This window comes from Ornithorhynchus anatinus, chromosome 1, assembly GCF_004115215.2.
Source record: "Ornithorhynchus anatinus isolate Pmale09 chromosome 1, mOrnAna1.pri.v4, whole genome shotgun sequence".
NCBI lineage: Eukaryota > Metazoa > Chordata > Mammalia > Monotremata > Ornithorhynchidae > Ornithorhynchus > Ornithorhynchus anatinus.
The window spans coordinates 33,160,135-33,177,886 of record NC_041728.1 but is presented as its reverse complement, the minus strand read 5'-3'; the positions used below and the strand labels follow the sequence as shown (position 1 = coordinate 33,177,886).

Here is a 17,752-nt window from a genome sequence, read left to right as displayed (position 1 = left end):
GCAAACCCATTGAGAGCAGGGAAGCTATCCACCAACTCTGATATACTGTACTCTCCCAAGCTCTTAGTATGTATAGTGCTCTGTACACAGTAAGCACTCAACTACTATGGATGATATAGTGCCTGGCACATAGTAAGTGCTTAATTGTAAAAAAAAAAAAAAAAAAAAAAGACTAAGATGGCTGGAAATTCTTTGGGAGGTTGGACACATAGTGCCGGGTGTTAATAAGTGGGGTGGTACTGGAATCGGGATCAGCAGGCTGCCTGTGCTCCTCGATAGTCCTGGGGAGATCGACTTCTGTGACACGAGTTTCCCGGAGGTTTCCTTTAAGATCCAGGCAGTTTCCCTTCGATTCCTGCTGAGTTTCTGTTCTCTGATCACGTTTCCCCTCACAACTGACCCAGAGACCTTTTACCGGGCAATCTGTTAATCTTAGCAGCTGCTGCTGCCACCCCACGTCCAAAGACGTCAGACTGGCAATAATACTGAACGTCTGGGGTCGGTGAAAGCCAGAATGGTTTTTTTCTTTTTCTTTTTTTTTTTTTTAAAGAAAGGTCTCAGAAAAACAGGAAGTGGTTTTGGGGAGTCTGCACTGAGAAAAATGAGCAGAGTTCTGGAGGTCAAAAGCTGCACCGCATGAAATCTTGATTCCTCTTTCACACCCCCTCAGCTGGAGATTTCCTCAGGAAACCCACCACTGACCGCTCCTGCCACCGACTCGCAATGTTTTCAGGGTCTTAAACAAGTGAGATCTTTCTGCTTCTCAGTTCCCGTTTCCCAAGCATTGCCAGAAAATACCTTTTCACTCGACAGGGGCGGTTCCGTGCAAAGCCTTGGGTGCTGGGGCAGAGGGTGCAGGGGGGAGGGCGTTTAGGGGGTTGGGGCTGCACTGCTGCCTGCCCATGAGAGGGCCCTCAATCAATTCATCGATTGGTGCCATTTAACAGAAAAGCAGTTTGGCCCACTGAGTAGAGGCACGGTCCTGGGAGTCGAAAGGCCCTGGATTCTAATCCCAGCTCCGCCGCTTGTCTCTGCGCACGGTAAGCACTCAATAAACACGAGTGAATGAATGCCCGTGTGACCTCGGGCAAGTCACTTAACTTCTCTGTGCCTCGGTTCCCTCATCTGTAAAACGGGGGTGAAGACCGTGCGCCCCTCGGTAGCTTGTATCGACCCCAGCGCTAATTACAGTGGTTGGCGCACAGCAAGCCCTGAAACACCATTAAAAGTAAAACCTACCAAGCGCCTCCTACGTGCACGGCACTGCTCCGAGCGTTTTGCCTTAGCCTGTACACCCTGGACGAGCTGGTCGCAGAGGCTAACCGGTCAGCTTCGGCTGTCCTCTTGGCCCTCGATGGATCGATCGATCGATCCATCCATCCATCCATCGATGGTGTTTAAAGGGCATTCACTGGGCGCTACATGCTCGAGAGAGAACACGGGCACGATCCCTGCCCTCGATCACGAAGACGCCACCAAGTTGCAGAGGGCAGGGAACGGGTCTACGACCCCGGTGCACTGTGCTGGCCCAAGCGCTTAGGGCAGTGCTCGGCACACTGTGGGTCCGCCAGCAGTACCGTCGTCGACGAGGCTGGGGATCCCTTTCCCTTGGCCCGGCCGCCGCCCCTCCCCCGCATCCCGGGCCCACGGATCCCTACCGTCCAGCCAGCGCCTCTTCTCTCATTTTCTTTTTTTGGCAAACTGCATTTGTTCAGCGCTCGCTACGTCCCTCCAGGCACCGTACTGGGTGAGGGCCGGAGCGGCTACGGTCGCGGTCTGCAGCTCCGGGCGTGGCTGAGTGGCAAGAGCAGGAGCACGGGAGTCAGAGGTCGTGGGTTCTAATTCCGCCTCCGCCCCCCGTCAGCCGTGTGACCTCAGCTGGGAAAACGGGGACGGAGCCCGGGAGCCGCACGGGGGACAACCTGATGACCTTGCATCCGTTAGAAGCGCGCCGCGCACAGAGTCAGCGCTTAACAAATGCCTTCATTCTGATGGGACTGGAAGGGAAGGCCAGGAGGGAGCGGCCCCAGGTCCCGCGGCAGAGGAGGGTGGGAGCCGGGGCTGCAGCCCAGATCCTTCCGACTCCCGGGCTGGGACTGTGCGGCCTCGCCGGCCCCTCCCCCCCGCCGCTTCCTCCTCCTCCTCCTCCTCCTCCTCCCGCCGCTCCCCCTCCCCTCGGGGCCGAGGCCGGGAAGGACTGACCGGGCGGCGGCGCCTGCTCTGGGGCTGGGGCCCCTCCGGGCTGGGGGCCTCCGGACGCGTCTGGCCCCGCGGGTGCCCGCCCCGGTGGGGATGGCGCTGGGCGGGGGCAGGCGGCGGGCCGCGGGCCGGGGCCGGGGCCGGTGAAGCGCCTCACTGCCTCGGCCGAGCGGCCACCGAGCGTCCGCGGGCTGGCGGCGGAGGGGCGGGCCCAGCCCCGGCCGGCCTGCGCCGCGCCGCGCGCTGACGTCATCACGCACGCTCCGAAGGGGGCGGAGCTGGGGGGCCGTGCGGGAGTGTGTGCGCCTGCGCGTGTCCTCTCGAAGCGCCAGAGGAGCGAGCGCCCCCGCCTGGGGCGGGACAGTTCCGCCAGCGGGTGCCTCTTTGATTCACTGATGTTGGTATTTGTTCAGCGCTTACGATGTGCAGAGCGCTGTTCTAAGCGCTGGGGGAGATACAGGGTCATCAGGTTGTCCCACGTGAGGCTCACGGTTAATCCCCATTTTCCAGATGAGGGAACCGAGGCCCAGCGAAATGAAGTGACCCAATCACCCAGCCGACAAGTGGCAGAGCCGGGATTCGAGCCCATGACCTCTGACTCCCAAGCCCGGGCTCTTTCCACTGAGTCACGCTGCTCCTCTGGCAACAGCCCCCCGCCCCCAACCTTTGCAAGCTAATCATGTAATAATAATGTTGGTATTTCTTAAGCCCCTACTATCATCATCATCATCATTCATTCATTCATTCATTCAATAGTATTTATTGAGCGCTTACTATGTGCAGAGCACTGTACTAAGCGCTTGGGATGAACAAGTCGGCAACAGATAGAGACAGTCCCTGCCGTTTGACGGGCTTACAGTCTAATCGGGGGAGATGGACAGACGAGAACGATGGCAATAAATAGAGTCAAGGGGAAGAACATCTCATAAAAACAATGGCAACTAAATAGAATCAAGGCGATGTACAATTCATTAACAAAATAAATAGGGTAATGGAAATATATACAGTCGAGCGGACGAGTACAGTGCTGTGGGGATGGGAAGGGAGAGGTGGAGGAGCAGAGGGAAAAGGGGAAAAAGAGGGTTTAGCTGCGGAGAGGTAAAGGGGGGGTGGCAGAGGGAGTAGAGGGAGAAGAGGAGCTCAGTCTGGGAAGGCCTCTTGGAGGAGGTGATTTTTATGTAGGGTTTTGAAGAGGGAAAGAGAATCAGTTTGGCGGAGGTGAGGAGGGAGGGCGTTCCTGGACCGTGGGAGGACATGACCCGGGGGTCGACGGCGGGATAGGCGAGACCAAGGGACGGTGAGGAGGTGGGCAGCGGAGGAGCGGAGCGTGCGGGGTGGGTGGCAGAAAGAGAGAAGGGAGGAGAGGTAGGAAGGGGCAAGGTGATGGAGAGCCTTGAAGCCTAGAGTGAGGAGTTTTTGTTTGGAGCGGAGGTTGATAGGCAACCACTGGAGTTGTTTAAGAAGGGGAGTGACATGCCCAGATCGTTTCTGCAGGAAGATGGGCCGGGCAGCGGAGTGAAGAATAGACCGGAGCGGGGCGAGAGAGGAGGAAGGGAGGTCAGAGAGAAGGCTGACATAGTAGTCTAGCCGGGATATAACGAGAGCCTGTAACAGTAAGGTAGCCGTTTGGGTGGAGAGGAAAGGGCGGATCTTGGCGATATTGTAAAGGTGAAACCGGCAGGTCTCGGTAACGGATAAGATGTGTGGGGTGAACAAGTGAGACGAGTCAAGGATGACACCGAGATTGCGGGCCCGAGAGACGGGAAGGATGGTCGTGCCATCGACGGTGATAGAGAAGTCTGGGAAAGGACCGAGTTTGGGAGGGAAGATGAGGAGCTCAGTCTTGCTCATGTTGAGTTTTAAGTGGCGGGCCGACATCCAGGTGGAGACGTCCCGGAGGCAGGAGGAGATGCGAGCCTGAAGGGAGGGGGAGAGGACAGGGGCGGAGATGTAGATCTGTGTGTCATCTGCGTAGAGATGGTAGTCAAAGCCGTGAGAGCGAATGAGTTCACCGAGGGAGTGAGTGTAAATGGAGAACAGAAGAGGGCCAAGAACTGACCCTTGAGGAACTCCAACAGTTAAAGGATGGGAGGGGGAGGAGGCGCCAGCGAAGGAGACCGAGAACGACCGGCCAGAGAGGTGAGAGGAGAACCAGGAGAGGACAGAGTCCGTGAAGCCAAGGTGAGATAAGGTATGGAGGAGGAGGGGATGGTCGACAGTGTCAAAGGCAGCAGAGAGGTCAAGGAGGATTAGAATGGAGTAGGAGCCATTGGATTTGGCAAGAAGGAGGTCATGGGTGACCTTAGAAAGAGCAGTCTCGGTAGAGTGGAGGGGACGGAAGCCAGATTGGAGAGGGTCTAGGAGAGAATGGGAGTTAAGGAATTCTAAGCATCGATTGTAGACGACTCGTTCTAGGATTTTGGAAAAGAAGGGTAGTAGGGAGATATGTTGGTATTCGTTAAGCGCTTACTATGTGCAGAGCACTGTTCTAAGCGCTGGGGTAGATACAGGGTAATCACGTTGTCCCATATGAGGCTCACAGTTAATCCCCATTTTACAGATGAGGTAACTGAGGCACAGAGAAGTGAAGTGACTTGCCCACAGTCACACAGCTGCCAAGTGGCAGAGCTGGGATCCGAACCCATGACCTCTGACACCCAAGTCCGGGCTCTTCCCACTGAGTCACGCTGCTTCTCTAATAATAATAAAAATCTAATAATCTTCTCTAATAATGCTTCTCTAATAATGCTGATATTTCTTAAGCGCATGCTATGTGCCCAGCACTATCCTAAGCGCTGGGGTGGATAGAAGGTAACCAGGTGGTGGGGCTCACAGTGTTCACCCCATTTTACAGATGAGGTCCCTGAGGCACAGAGAAGTGAAGCGACTTGCCGGAGGTCACATAGCTGACAAGTGGCAGAGGCGGAATTAGAACCCGGGGCCTCTGACTGCCAAGCCCAGGGTCTTTTCACTAAGCCCCACTTACTATGCGACTATGTGCCGAGCACTATTCTAAGTGCTGGGGAGACACAGGATAATGAGGTTGTCCCACGTGAGGCTCCCGGGCTTCATCCCATTTTACAGATGAGGTCACCGAGGCACCGAGAAGTGAAGCAACTGTAACTTGCCCAAAGTCACACCGCTGACGGGTGGCAGAGCCAGGATTCAAACCCATGATCTCTGACTCCTAAACCCGGGCTCTTTCCACTGGGCCACGTTAGTCCTATTTATGAAGCACTCATTCGCCTAGCTTGGGCAGCGGCATAGGTTTGCTGCCGATATCGGGTCGCCTGCCGTTCTCAGGAACCGTTACCTCTTCAGAATTTATTGTTTGTGTCCAGTCTCCCCCTCTAGACTGTGAGCTCGTTGGGGGAGGGGAGTGGGCCTGTCTGTTGTTGCATCGTCCTCTCCAAGCGCTCAGTACGGTGCTTTGCGCACGGTAAGTCGTCGATAGACACGGTTGAATGAATGAAGAAGTTGACTCTGACTCACATGTAGCAGGAAAGGGAGTAGAAAAATGGGGAAACCTCTCTCCTTCAGGTCAAACTGGCTTAGTTCGGTTCTTCTGACTTGGGAGTTCAAAGGTGAGAAGCATTGACACTGGAAACTTTTAAACCGGGGGAGCCAGTTAAGTGCTGAGCAAGATACAAGGTAATGGGGTCCCACATGGGGCTAGCAGGCAGTATAATAATAATAATAATAATGGTATTTGTTAAGTGCTTACTATGTGCCAAGCTCTGTTCTAGGAGGGAAGATAGGGATTAAATCCCTATTTTGCAAATGAGGGAAAACTGAAGCACAGAGAACTAAAGTAACTTGCCCGAGGTCACACACCGGGCAAGTGGTAGAGCAGGGATTAGAACCCAGTTCCCCTGGCTCCCAGATCCATGCACTTGCCATTAGGCCACATTGCTTCTCCTCTCTTTCTCTCTCTCCTTTTAAGCACTTACTATGTGCCAAGCACTCTACTAAGCAGTAGGGTAGAAACAAGCTAGTCAGGTTGGACATAGTCATGGGGCTCACAGTGGGTAATACACATTTACAGATGAGGTAACTGAGGCACAGAGAAATGAACTGACTTGCCCAAAGTCACACAGCAGACAAGTGGCAGAGTTGGCATTAGAACCCAGGTCCTTCTGACTTCCAGGCTCTATCCACTAGGCCATGCTGAACACTGTTGTCTGTTGTGTGATCTTAGGCAAGTCACTTAACTTCTCTGTGCCTCTAATCTGCAAATTGGAGATTCAGTACTCAATACCTTTGTTCTCCCTCCTACTTAGACCGTGAGCTCCATGCAGGACCTGATTATCTTGTACCTACCTAGTGCTTAGTATAGTGCTTAGCACATATGACAGTTATTTTTCCAAGTTCACCATCTAACTGTACATCACTGTCCACCCTCCCACCTCCATCTTCTGGCTCCTGCTGACCTCCCAGCCTACAATACACCCCCTACAAGCCCCCAACAAAAGTGCTCTTCACTTAAAATCCCACTTCCTCCAATCTTTTGCATTTAACTCCCAACACCCCTAGTTAGAGAAGCAGCGTGGCTCAGTGGAAAGAGCCCGGGCTTGGGAGTCAGAGGTCATGGGTTCGAATCCCTGCTCTGCCACTTGGCAGCTGTGTGACTGTGGGCAAGTCACTTAACTTCTCTGTGCCTCAGTTACCTCATCTGTAAAATGGGGATTAACTGTGAGCCTCATGTGGGACAACCTGATTACCCTGTATCTACCCCAGCACTTAGAACAGTACTCTGCACATAGTAAGTGCTTAACAAATACCAATATTATTATTAGAGTATTATGGTATTTATTCAACACTGTACTCTTAAGTACACTGTAAGCACTCTTCTCAAATTTTTATGCCATTCCTCAGCCCTGGGTCTATATCTCAAATCAATTGTTCCATCAATTATTCTTCTGGATGACCCTATTTGTAAATGTTTTTAAGCCTGGGCGGTGGTTGTTTAGGGGAAAGGGGACAGGGCAGATGATGGAAGAAAACCTGCTCTTAAATACTCTTCCCTGAGGGCCGGTTAATTGGATTAGGTTGATTGACTTGTGTCCCAGTCATTGAGAGGGAAGGATAGGAAGAGAAGAAAGGGGGTTTTGGGGATGGGGCAGGAACCCAGGGGCTTAACAAGTGAAGACTAAAGTGCATAGGTGACTTGAAGCGTTGAAGTGTCAATTGGGGGCAAATAGCCTGGGGAGCAGAAAGATTAGCCAGGGAAGACCCCCTAGAAGAGATGGGATTTCACAAGGGCTTTGAAGAAGGGGAGAGGTGTGATCAGATTAATAAGAGGGGAGAGAGTGTTCCATGCCTCCCTGCCTAGAGGAGAACTGAGCAAGAGGTTGAGTAAGAATGAAGAAGTACAGTGAGTAAATTCCACACTGTAGAAGCAGCGTAGCTCAGTGGAAAGAGCACGGGCTTGGGAGTCAGGGCTCATGGGTTCGAATCCCGACTCTGCCACTTGTCAGCTGTGTGACCGTGGGCAGGTCACTAAACTTCTCTGTGCCTCAGTTACCTCATCTGTAAAATGGGGATGAAGACTGTGAGCCTCACGTGGGACAACCTGATTAGCCTGTATTGACCCCAGCGCCTAGAACAGTGCTCTGCACATAGTAAGCACTTAACAAATACCAACATTTGCACTGTGGTATATTGCACAGTGGCAAGAACACGGGCTTGGGAGTCAGAGGTCATGGGTTCTAACCCCAGCTCTGCCACTTGTCAGCTGTGTGACTTTAGGCAAGTCACTTAATAATAATAGCATTTGTTCAGCGCTTACTATGTGCAAAGCACTGTTCTAAGTGCTGGGGAGGATACAAGGTGATCAGGTTGTCCCACGTGGGGCTCACAGTCTTAATGCCCATTTTACAGATGAGGGAACTGAGGCACAGAGAAGTTAAGTGACTTGTCCAAAGTCACACAGGAGACAAGTGGCAGAGCTGGGGTTAGAACCCATGACCTGTGACTCCCAAGCCCATGCTCTTTCCATTGAGCCACGTTCTCTGTGCCTCAGTTCCCTCATCTGTAAAATGGGGATTAAGACTGTGAGCCCCACATGGGATAACCTGATGACCTTGTATTTACCCCAGCGCTTAGAACAGTGCATGGCACATAGTGAGTGCATAAGAAATACCATCATTCTTATTAAATTGTCCTTAGAGGAGCAAAGTGTGCCGACTGGAGGTTATCATGGGTTGAGTAGGAGGAAGAGAGCTGACTGAGAGCCTTGTAAGATCCTTATGGGTAGGGATCACATCTAGCAACTCCTTCACATTGCACTTTCTCTGCACACAGTAAGCGCTCAATAAATACCACTGATTGGCTGATTGATTAAAGCTGAAGGTGAGAAGTTTCTGTTTAAGAAGAAAAGGAATGGGCCACCACTGGAGGTTTTTGAAGAGTGGGTTACTCTTTATGCCTCAAGACAAAGCACATGTGAAACAAGGATAATTTGGAAGTACCAATTCTAGACCTAGGTAATAATACTGTTGGTATTTGTTAAGGAATTACTATGTGCAGAGCACTGTTCTAAGCCCTGGGGTAGACAGGGTAATCAGGTTGTCCCACTTGAGACTCACAGTTAATCCCCATTTTACAGATGAGGTAACTGAGACACAGAAAAAAGTGACTTGCCCACAGTCACACAACTGACGTGTGGCAGAGCGGGAATTTGAACCCATGACCTCTGGCTCCCAAGCCCGGGCTCTTTCCACTGAGCCACACTGCTTCCCTGTAAGAGAAAGAGAAGAAAGTAAGAAAGAGAAGAGAAGAAAGTAAGGTAAGAGACTTGGTTGGCATGATGACCATTCATTCATTCAGTCATATTTATTGAATGCTTACTGTGTGTACTACACTGTACTAAATGCTTGGGAGAGTACAATATAATAATGTATGACATATTCCTTCGCACAACGAGCTGACAGTTTAGAGAGGGAGACAGACATGAATATAAATAAATAAATAACTGATATGTACAGATATATACATATGTGCTGTGGGGATGGGAGGGAGGATGAATGAAGGAGCAAGTAAGAGCGGCGCAGAAGGGAGTGGGAGAAGAGGAGAGGAGGGCTTAGTAAGGGAAGTCCTTTTGGAGAAGATGTGCCTTCAATAAGGCTTCGAAGTGGGGGAGAGCAATTGTCTGTCTGATATGAGGAGGGAGGGCGTTCCAGTCCAGAGATAGGATGTGGGCGAGAGGTTGGCAGCAAAATAGGTGAGATCAAGGTACAGTGAGAAGGTTAGCATTAGAAGAAAGAGGCATGCGGGCTGGGTTGTAGTAGTAGAGTAGCGAGGTGAGGTGGGTGGGTGGGGGGATGAGATGATTCAGTGATTTAAAGCCAAAGCCAAAGAGAGCAGAATAAGTGATTCAGGAATTATGGGAAGCAGGAACACAGGAAGCAGTGTGGCCTGATGGTTAGAGAATGGGCCTGGGAGTCAGAAGAACCTTGGTTCTAATCCCTGTTCCCCCTCTTGTCTGCTCTGTGACCTTGGGCAAGTCACTTAACATCTCTGTGCCTCATTTCCTTCATCTGTAAAATCTGTAAGACTGTGAAAGCCCCACAAGGAACATGGATTGTGTCCAACCTGATTAACTTGTATCTACCCCAGAGCTTAGTACAGTCCCTGGCACAGAGTAGGTGCTTAACAAATACCTTAAAAAAAAAAAGGATGGGAAAATTGTGTTTCTGTTTATCGGAGATCTATACACATGCTGCCTAGAAAGAGAGGAAAGCCAGAGAAAGCCAGCACCAGAACTGAGTGGGAAGGGGGTCTTGGGAAGCGGTTCACCTCCTCAAGAAGCAGAGCCTCAGAGAGTTTTCTTCCAGCAGCTGCTAGTGACCCAATCAGCTTCTGGTAAGCACAATCACACCCGAACATCTTTTCACCTATTACAAAAGATCTAACCAACCCAATAGTAGGGAACCCATGTATGGTGAGTTCATAACCCTATTATGAACTGCTAATATTGTTGCAAGATTCCCACAGAAAGACCAGTGGAGGATTTGACTGTAAGCTCTTTGTGGGCAGGGAACGTTTCTACCCGCTCTGTTGTGCTCTACTCTCCCAAGCACTTGGTACAGTGCTCTGTGCCCAGTAAACACTCAATAATTACTAAAAAAAACTACTCGTGAAACAGTGTGGCTTAGTGGATAGAACCCAGGTTTGGGAGCTAGAAGCCAGATTTGTTCATTCATTCAACTGTATTTATTGAGTACTTACTGTGTGCAGGGCTCTGTACTAAGTGCTTGGGAGAGTACACTATAACAATAAGCACATCCAAAAGAGAACTCTTTATCTTCCCACCCAAAACCTGTCCTTCCCCTGACTTTCCCATCACTGTAGAAGGCACCACAATGAGTTTAAGAAACAGCATGGATCAGTGGAAATAGCGCCGTCAGAGGTCATGGGTTCAAATCCCAGCTCAGCCACTTGTCAGCTGTGTGACTTTGGACAAGTCACTTAACTTCTCTGTGCCTCAGTTACCCCATCTGTAAAATGGGGATAAAGACTGTGAGCCCCACGCGGGACAACCTGATCACCTTGTATCCTCCCCAGTGGTTAGAACAGTGCTTTGCACATAGTAAGCGCTTAACAAATGCCATTTTTTTTTAGAGGGGAAGCCGGACCTTTTTTTTATGGTATTTGTTAAGCGCTTACTTATAATAATAGTTGTGGCATTTCTTAAGTGCTTACTATGTGCCAGGCACTGTACTTAGTGCTGGGATAGATACAAGCAAATCAGGTTGGACCCAGTCCCCGTCCCACAAGGGGATCGCAGTCTTAATCCACATTTTGCAGATGAGGTAACTGAGGCACAGAGAAGTGACTCGCCCAAGGTCACACAGCAGACAGGTGGTGGAACTGGGATTAGAACCCAGGTCCTTCTGACTTCGAGGCCTAGGCTCAAACCACTAGGCAACGCTGCTTCTCTCACTTACTATGTGTCAAGCACTCTTCTAAGCACTGGGATAGATAGAAGTCTGCTGTATGACCTTGAACAAGTCACTTAGCTTCTCTGTGCCTCAGTTCCCTCATTTGTAAAATGAGGATTAAGATTGTGAGCCCCATGTGGGATATGGATTGTGTCCAACCTGTTTATCTTGTACCTACCCCGGCGCTTAACACAGTGCCTGGCACATAGTAAGAGCTTAAGAAATACCATTAAAATAAATACATAAACAAAGAAATACCAATGATGATTGATTGATTGATCTGAGAGTGAAATAGAATCTGAACCTGAAGAAACAGCATTTCAGCAAAAGAAAGGGCCAGGGGGTCATAGGGCATCTAGTTGTCACCCCCTATAGAGCTTCTGGATATCCTGGCTGTGCAGGAATTGTGGGGAAGGGGTGTTTCCCAAACCAGGCAGGCCTACTCTGGTCCTAAAGGGAGACCCAGGATCTACATCAACAATGGAATTTACTGAGCTCTTACTGTGGGCAGGGTACAGTACTAAGTGCTTGCAAATGTTTGGCTCAGTGGAAAGAGCCCTGGCTTGGGAGTCAGAGGTCATGGGTTCTAATCCCAGCTCCGCCCCTTGTCAGCTGGGTGACTTTGGGCAAGTCACTTCACTTCTCTGTGCCTCAGTTCCCTCATCTGTAAAATGGGGATTAAGACTGTGAACCCACGCGGGACAACCTGATCACCTTGTATCCCTCCCCCAGCGCTTAAAACCGTGCTTTGCACATAGTAAGCGCTTTATAAATACCATCATCATCATCATCATTCTCCTTGACTCCTCTCTCTCATTCAATCCACATATTCGATCCATCACTAAATCCCATCGGTTTGACCCTCATAACATTTCTAAAATCCACCCTTTCCTCTCCAACCAAACTGCTACCAGGTTAATCCAATCGCTTATCCTATCCCTCATTGATTGATATCCCTCCTATCTTATCAGCCTCCTTGCTGATCTCCCAGTCTCCTCTCTCTCCCCATTCCACTCCATAATCCCCTCTGCTGCCCGAATCATTTTTCTTCAAAAACGTTCAGGCCACGTTTCCCCTCTCATCAAGATATACCAGTGTTCACCCAACCATCTCCACGTCCAGGAGAAACTCCTCATCACTGCCTTTAAAGGACTCTGTCAGTTTGCCCCCTCCTACCTCACCTCACTACTCTCCTACTGTGACCCAGACCACACACTTTGCTCCTCTAATGTTAACTGTCTCACTGTACCTCGATCTCTTCTATCTCGCCACCAGCCTCTCAGCCACGTCTTTCCTTCTGGTCTGGAATGCACTCCCTCCTCATATCTGACAATTCCTTTCCCCATCTCAAAGCCTTATTAAAGGCACACCTCCAAGAAGCCTTCCCTGACTAAGCCCTCCTTTCCTCTTCTCCTACTCCCTTCTGCATCACCCTGACTGGCTCCCTTTATTCATCACCCTGTTCCACCCCCGCAGTATTTAAATAAAAAATAAAATAAATTGTGGTATTTGTTAAGCACTTACTATGTGCAAAGCACTGTTCTAAGCGCTGGGGGATACAAGGTGATCAGGTTGTCCCACGTGAGGCTCACAATTTGAATCCCCATTTGACAGATGAGGTAACTGAGGCGCAGAGAAGTTAAGTGACTTGCCCAAGGTCACACAGCTGACTAGCGGCAGAGCCGGTATTAGAACCCGTGACCTCTGACTCCCAAGCCCGCACTCTTTCCACTGAACCAAGCTGCTTCTCAATAATAATGTAGGTATTTGTTAAGCACTTACTATGTGTAGAGCACTGTTATAAGCGCTGGGGTAGACACAGGGTAATCAGGTTGTCCCACTTGAGACTCATTTGAGACTTAATCCCCATTTTACAGATGAGGGAACTGAGGCACAGAGAAGTTAAGTGACTTGCCCACAGTCACACAGCTGACAAGTGGCAGAGTCGGGATTTGAACCCATGAACTCTGACTCCCAAGCCCGTATCTATGTACATAGCTGTAATTTATTTATTCATATTAATGTCTGTCTCCCCGGCTAGACTGTAAGCTTGTTGTGGGCAGGGAATGTGTCTATTGTTCTAGGGTACTCTCCCAAGCACTTAGTTCAGTGTTCTGCATACAGAAAGCTCTCAATAAATATGACCGATTGATTGACTGACAGACTGACTGTTGGTAGACAGGTTTCCTGCCCACAGTGAGTTACAGTCTAGAGGGGAAGAAACTCAGATAAAGTCGCTTTTTGTTAAGTGTCTGACACAATAATAATGAAATAATTGTAGTATTTAAGCACTCAAGTACTTAGTGCAGTCCTGTCCCTTAGTCTAAGGGGAAGGGAGAACCCATATTGAATCCCAATTTTCAGAAGAGGAAACTGAGGCCCTGAGAAGCTAAGTGACTTGTCCAAGGTCACATGACAGACAAGTGGAAGGACCTGGGCTAGGACCCTGGCCGCCTGACTCTCAGGTCTATGGTCTTTCCAATAGGCTGCATTGCTTCCTTACTTGACTACTGATAAGCCAGTCCAGAGCTAGTTTCTGAGCAAATCCTCCCCACTCCCTCAAAGACAGGGAAGACCACTGCTACCTTCCTTTTCTTGCTTCTTCTGACCTCCTCCTCTTTTTCAGCTGCGTTTGATCCTTTCAGGAACAAGAATTCTTGGCTAATTAGTAGCCTGAGGTCGGAGCCTTCAGGGTTCCTCTGCTGAATCTTTCTTCTAGGAAGAAGAGCGGGAAAGGGAAAGAGAAAGGAGGGGTGGTAAAGACTCAAATTTTAAAATGGGGAAAAATGATTAGTTTACTGATTTGCAAGTTTAGCTTCTACTTTTGGAAGAACAGTGGAAAACATCATCAAGTCAAGGATTAATTGAGCACCTACCCAGGACTGGAGAAATACAGGAAAACAGTGTCAGCCGAAGCATTGAGAATTACTGGAAAACATTGCCAACCAAACCAACAAGAATTTATTGAGCACCCACCCAGTACTCAGGACTGTAGGCATCACATTTGCTTGTCTTTTACATTCAGTCACAAAATGCCCCTCTACCATAAACAAAAACCATAAAGGAGAAGCAGTGTTGCCTAGTGGATGGAGCATAGACCTAGAAGTCAGAAGGACTTGGGTTCCAAACCTGGCTCCGCCACTTGTCTGCTGTGTGACCTCGGGCAACTCACTTCCCTTCTCTTTTCCTCAGTTCCTTCATCTGAAAAATGAGGATTAAGCCCCTTCCTCTCCCTCCAAATTGTTACCACATTAATGCCAGCACTTATCCTATCCCTCCCTGATGACTGTATCAGCCTCCTTGCTGACCTCCCTACATCCTGTCTCTCCCCACTCCAGTCCAAACTCCACTCTGCTGCCGGAATCATTTTCCTTCAGAAACGTTCAGACCGTGTTTCCCCACTCCTCAAGAAACTCCAGTAGTTGCCCATCCACCTCGTCGCATTGAACAAAACCTCCTCACTATTGGCTGCAAAGCACTCAATCACCTTGCCCCCTCCTACCTCACCTCGCTACTCTCCTACTACAACTCAGTCTGCAGACTTCATTCCTTTAATGTTAACCTTCTCACTGTAACTCATATCTCGTCTATCTCGCCACCAACCACTTGCCAACATCCTACCTCTGGCCTGGAATGCTTTTCCTCCTCATAGCAGACAGATAATTGCTATTCCCCACTTCAAAGCCTTATCGAAGGCACATCTTCTCCAAAACGACTTCCCTTACTAAGCCTTCCTCTTCTCTTCTCCTATTCCCTTCTGTGTTGCTCTTATTTGCTCCTTCATTCATCCTACCTCCCATGCCCACGGCACATATGTATGTAGCTGTATATAGCTGTAATTTCTTTATTTATTTATATAAATTTATATAAATGTCTCTCTCCCCCTCTAAACTGTGAGTTCGATGTGAGTAGGAATGTGTCAGTTGTTACATTGCACTCTCCCAAATGCCTAGTACAGTCCTTTGCACCCAGTAAGTGCTCACTAAATATGATTGATTGATTGAATGAATGAATGAATGAATGAATGACTAAGATTGTGAGCCCCATGCGGCACATGACTATGTCCATCCTGATTACTTTGGATCTACCCCAGCGCTTAGAACAGCACATAGTAGACACTTAACAAATACCATAAGACACAAACAAAAAAGCATGTAAACACGTCAGACATATTATGGATTCAATCATGCTCAGTCCACCTCATCTCTGCTCCCCCTTTTTCTCACTCTGCCCTGCCCCCATATGTGAAGGCAAACATGGGGCAATTCACACACCTTCATTGACCTCTGCAGTTACCCTGGAGTTGCAGAATCTCCACCCTTATTCTTCTCCTTAATCTCCTCTTGGAGACTAAGTTTCCTGTGGACTCTGTTCCCCCTTAGGGCTTTCTGACACCTGGAATGAGACGGTGAGGCTAGAGGATAAATTACTGGGGGACCACAAAGGCCTGGCATCCTGGGGGATGTCTGTGGATCCCCTGAGTGGTTTGCCCTGATTTCTCCAGAAGAAGGGAGAGCTTTTCCCCAAAGACACTTTGAGATGGCTAAGTGCAGGCAGCTTGGTATTTAGCAGTACTATGAAGCACCAGCTTGATGCAAAGCAATGTGGCTAGTGGAAAGAGCAAGGATATGGAAGTCAGAGGAACTGGGTTCTAATCCTGGCTCTGCTGAGTGACCTTGGATAAGTCGCTTAATTTCCTTGTGCCTCAGATACCTCATCGGTAAAATGGAGGTTAACCTCTTTTTCCCCACCCTATTCGCCCTCCCTCATGTGTCACCTATTTACTTGGGTCTGTTCCTCTTCAGAACTTTTTTTACCTACCCCTAGCCCAACAGCATGTCCATGTCCTTTTCCTCTGCTCTTCCCCTGTCTGAGGTTTATTTTAATGTCAGTCTACCCTATTCGACTGGTGGGGATCCAGTCAGACTTTCCCCTACTCCTCCCTCATTTCTTTCTCTCAGATCAGAGACTCAGAGTCGAGTGGTAGGATTGGGAGTCAGGAGACCTGGGTTCTAATTCCAACTTTGCCATTTCCCTGCCATATAACCTTGGCTGAGTCACTTAACTTCTCCATGCCTCAGTTTCCTCATGTGGTTGACACAAAGTAAATGCTCAACCAAGAGCACACACACAGTTTCCACATCTGTAAATGGGGATTCAATTCCTGTTCTCTCACCCCCTTAGACTGTGTAAAGTCACACACACACACACACACACACACAAACTTGCCAGTAATAAAAATAATTGTTGTATTAGTTAAGCACTTAATATCTACCAGACACTGTACTAAGTATTCATTCATTCATTCATTCATTCATTATTCATTCGTATATATTGAGCGCTTATTATGTGCAGAGCACTGTACTAAATGCTTGAGAGAGAAAAATACAGCAATAAGCAGGCACATTCCCTGTCCACAATGAGCTTATTGTCTTGGGGGATTGGGGAGGAGGGAGGCAGACATCAGTGTAAATGAATAAAAATTACAGATATATACATAAGTGCTGTGGGACTAGGAGCAGGGAAGAGCAGGCAAACAAGTCAGGACAAGGCAGATGGGAGTGGGCGATGATGAAAAGTGGGGTTTAGTTTGGGAAAGCCTCTTGGAGGAGATGTGCCTTCAATAAGGCTTTGAAGGGGGAGACTAATTGTCTATTGGATTTGAGGAAGGAGGGTGTTCCAGGCCAGAGGCAGGCCATGGCCCAGGGATCAGCAGCAAGACAGGCAAGACTGAGGCACAGCAAGAAGGTTAGCACTAGAGGAGCAAAGTGTGCTAGGTGGATTGTAGAAGAAGAGAAGTGAGGTGAGGGAGGAAGGGGCAAGTTGGTGGAAAGCTTTAATGATGACATTTGTTAAGTGCTTGCTGTTCTAAGTGCTGGAGAGGATACAAGGTGATCAGGTTGTTTCACGTGGGGCTCACAGTCTTAATGCTCATTTTACAGATGAGGTAACTGAGGCACAGAGAAGTTGTCAATGGTTAGGAGATTTTGTGTGATGCGGAGGAGGATGGGCAACCACTGGAGTATTTTGAGGAGCAGAGTGACATGTCCTGACATTTTTGTCAAAAAATGATGTAGGCAGCAGAGTGAACTATGGGGTCTGAAGTGGGGAGAGACAGGAGGCTGGGAGGTCAGCAAGGAGGTTAATGCAGCAGCAAGGAGGCTGATGCAGGCATCCAGGTGGGATATGATAAGTGATTGTATTAATATGGTAACAGTTTGGATGGAGAGGAAAGGGGGGATTTTGGTGATGTTGTGAAGGTGGGACCGACATGATTTGGTGACGGATTGAATGTGTGTGTTGAATGAGAGAGAGGAGACAAAGAGTTTACAGGCTTGTGAGACAGGAAGAATGGTGGTTCCATCTACAGTGAAGGGAAAGCACTTAATACAGTGCTGTGCACCCAATAAGTGCTCAACAGATACGACTGAATGAATGAAAGTCGGGGGGAACACAGGGTTCGGGTGGGAAGATAAAGAGCTCTGTTTTGGACATGTTAAGTCTGAGATGACAGGAGCACATCCAAGTAGAGGTGTCTTGACGGCATCTTCTAAGTACTGCAAAATAATCTAGTTGGTTACAGCCCCATCCCACATGGAGCTCACATTCTT

At 49.1% G+C, this 17,752-nt stretch overlaps 1 protein-coding gene across 7 annotated transcripts in view; it reads right to left on the bottom strand.

Moving 5' to 3' along the window:
* Positions 1 to 2,372, bottom strand: part of SUSD6 (sushi domain containing 6) — a 133,449-nt gene extending 131,077 nt beyond the window's left edge. For 6 of the 7 annotated variants that reach the window (XM_029059989.2, XM_029060026.2, XM_029060044.2 and 3 more), the window contains exon 1: positions 1,659 to 1,865. The gene's annotated coding sequence lies outside the window, so the exon portion shown is untranslated. Of the gene's footprint in view, positions 1 to 1,658; positions 1,866 to 2,202 lie in introns of those variants that run through there. The other variant, XM_029059998.2, reaches the window with a different exon arrangement.
* Between the last annotated feature and the right edge of the window lie 15,380 nt (positions 2,373 to 17,752).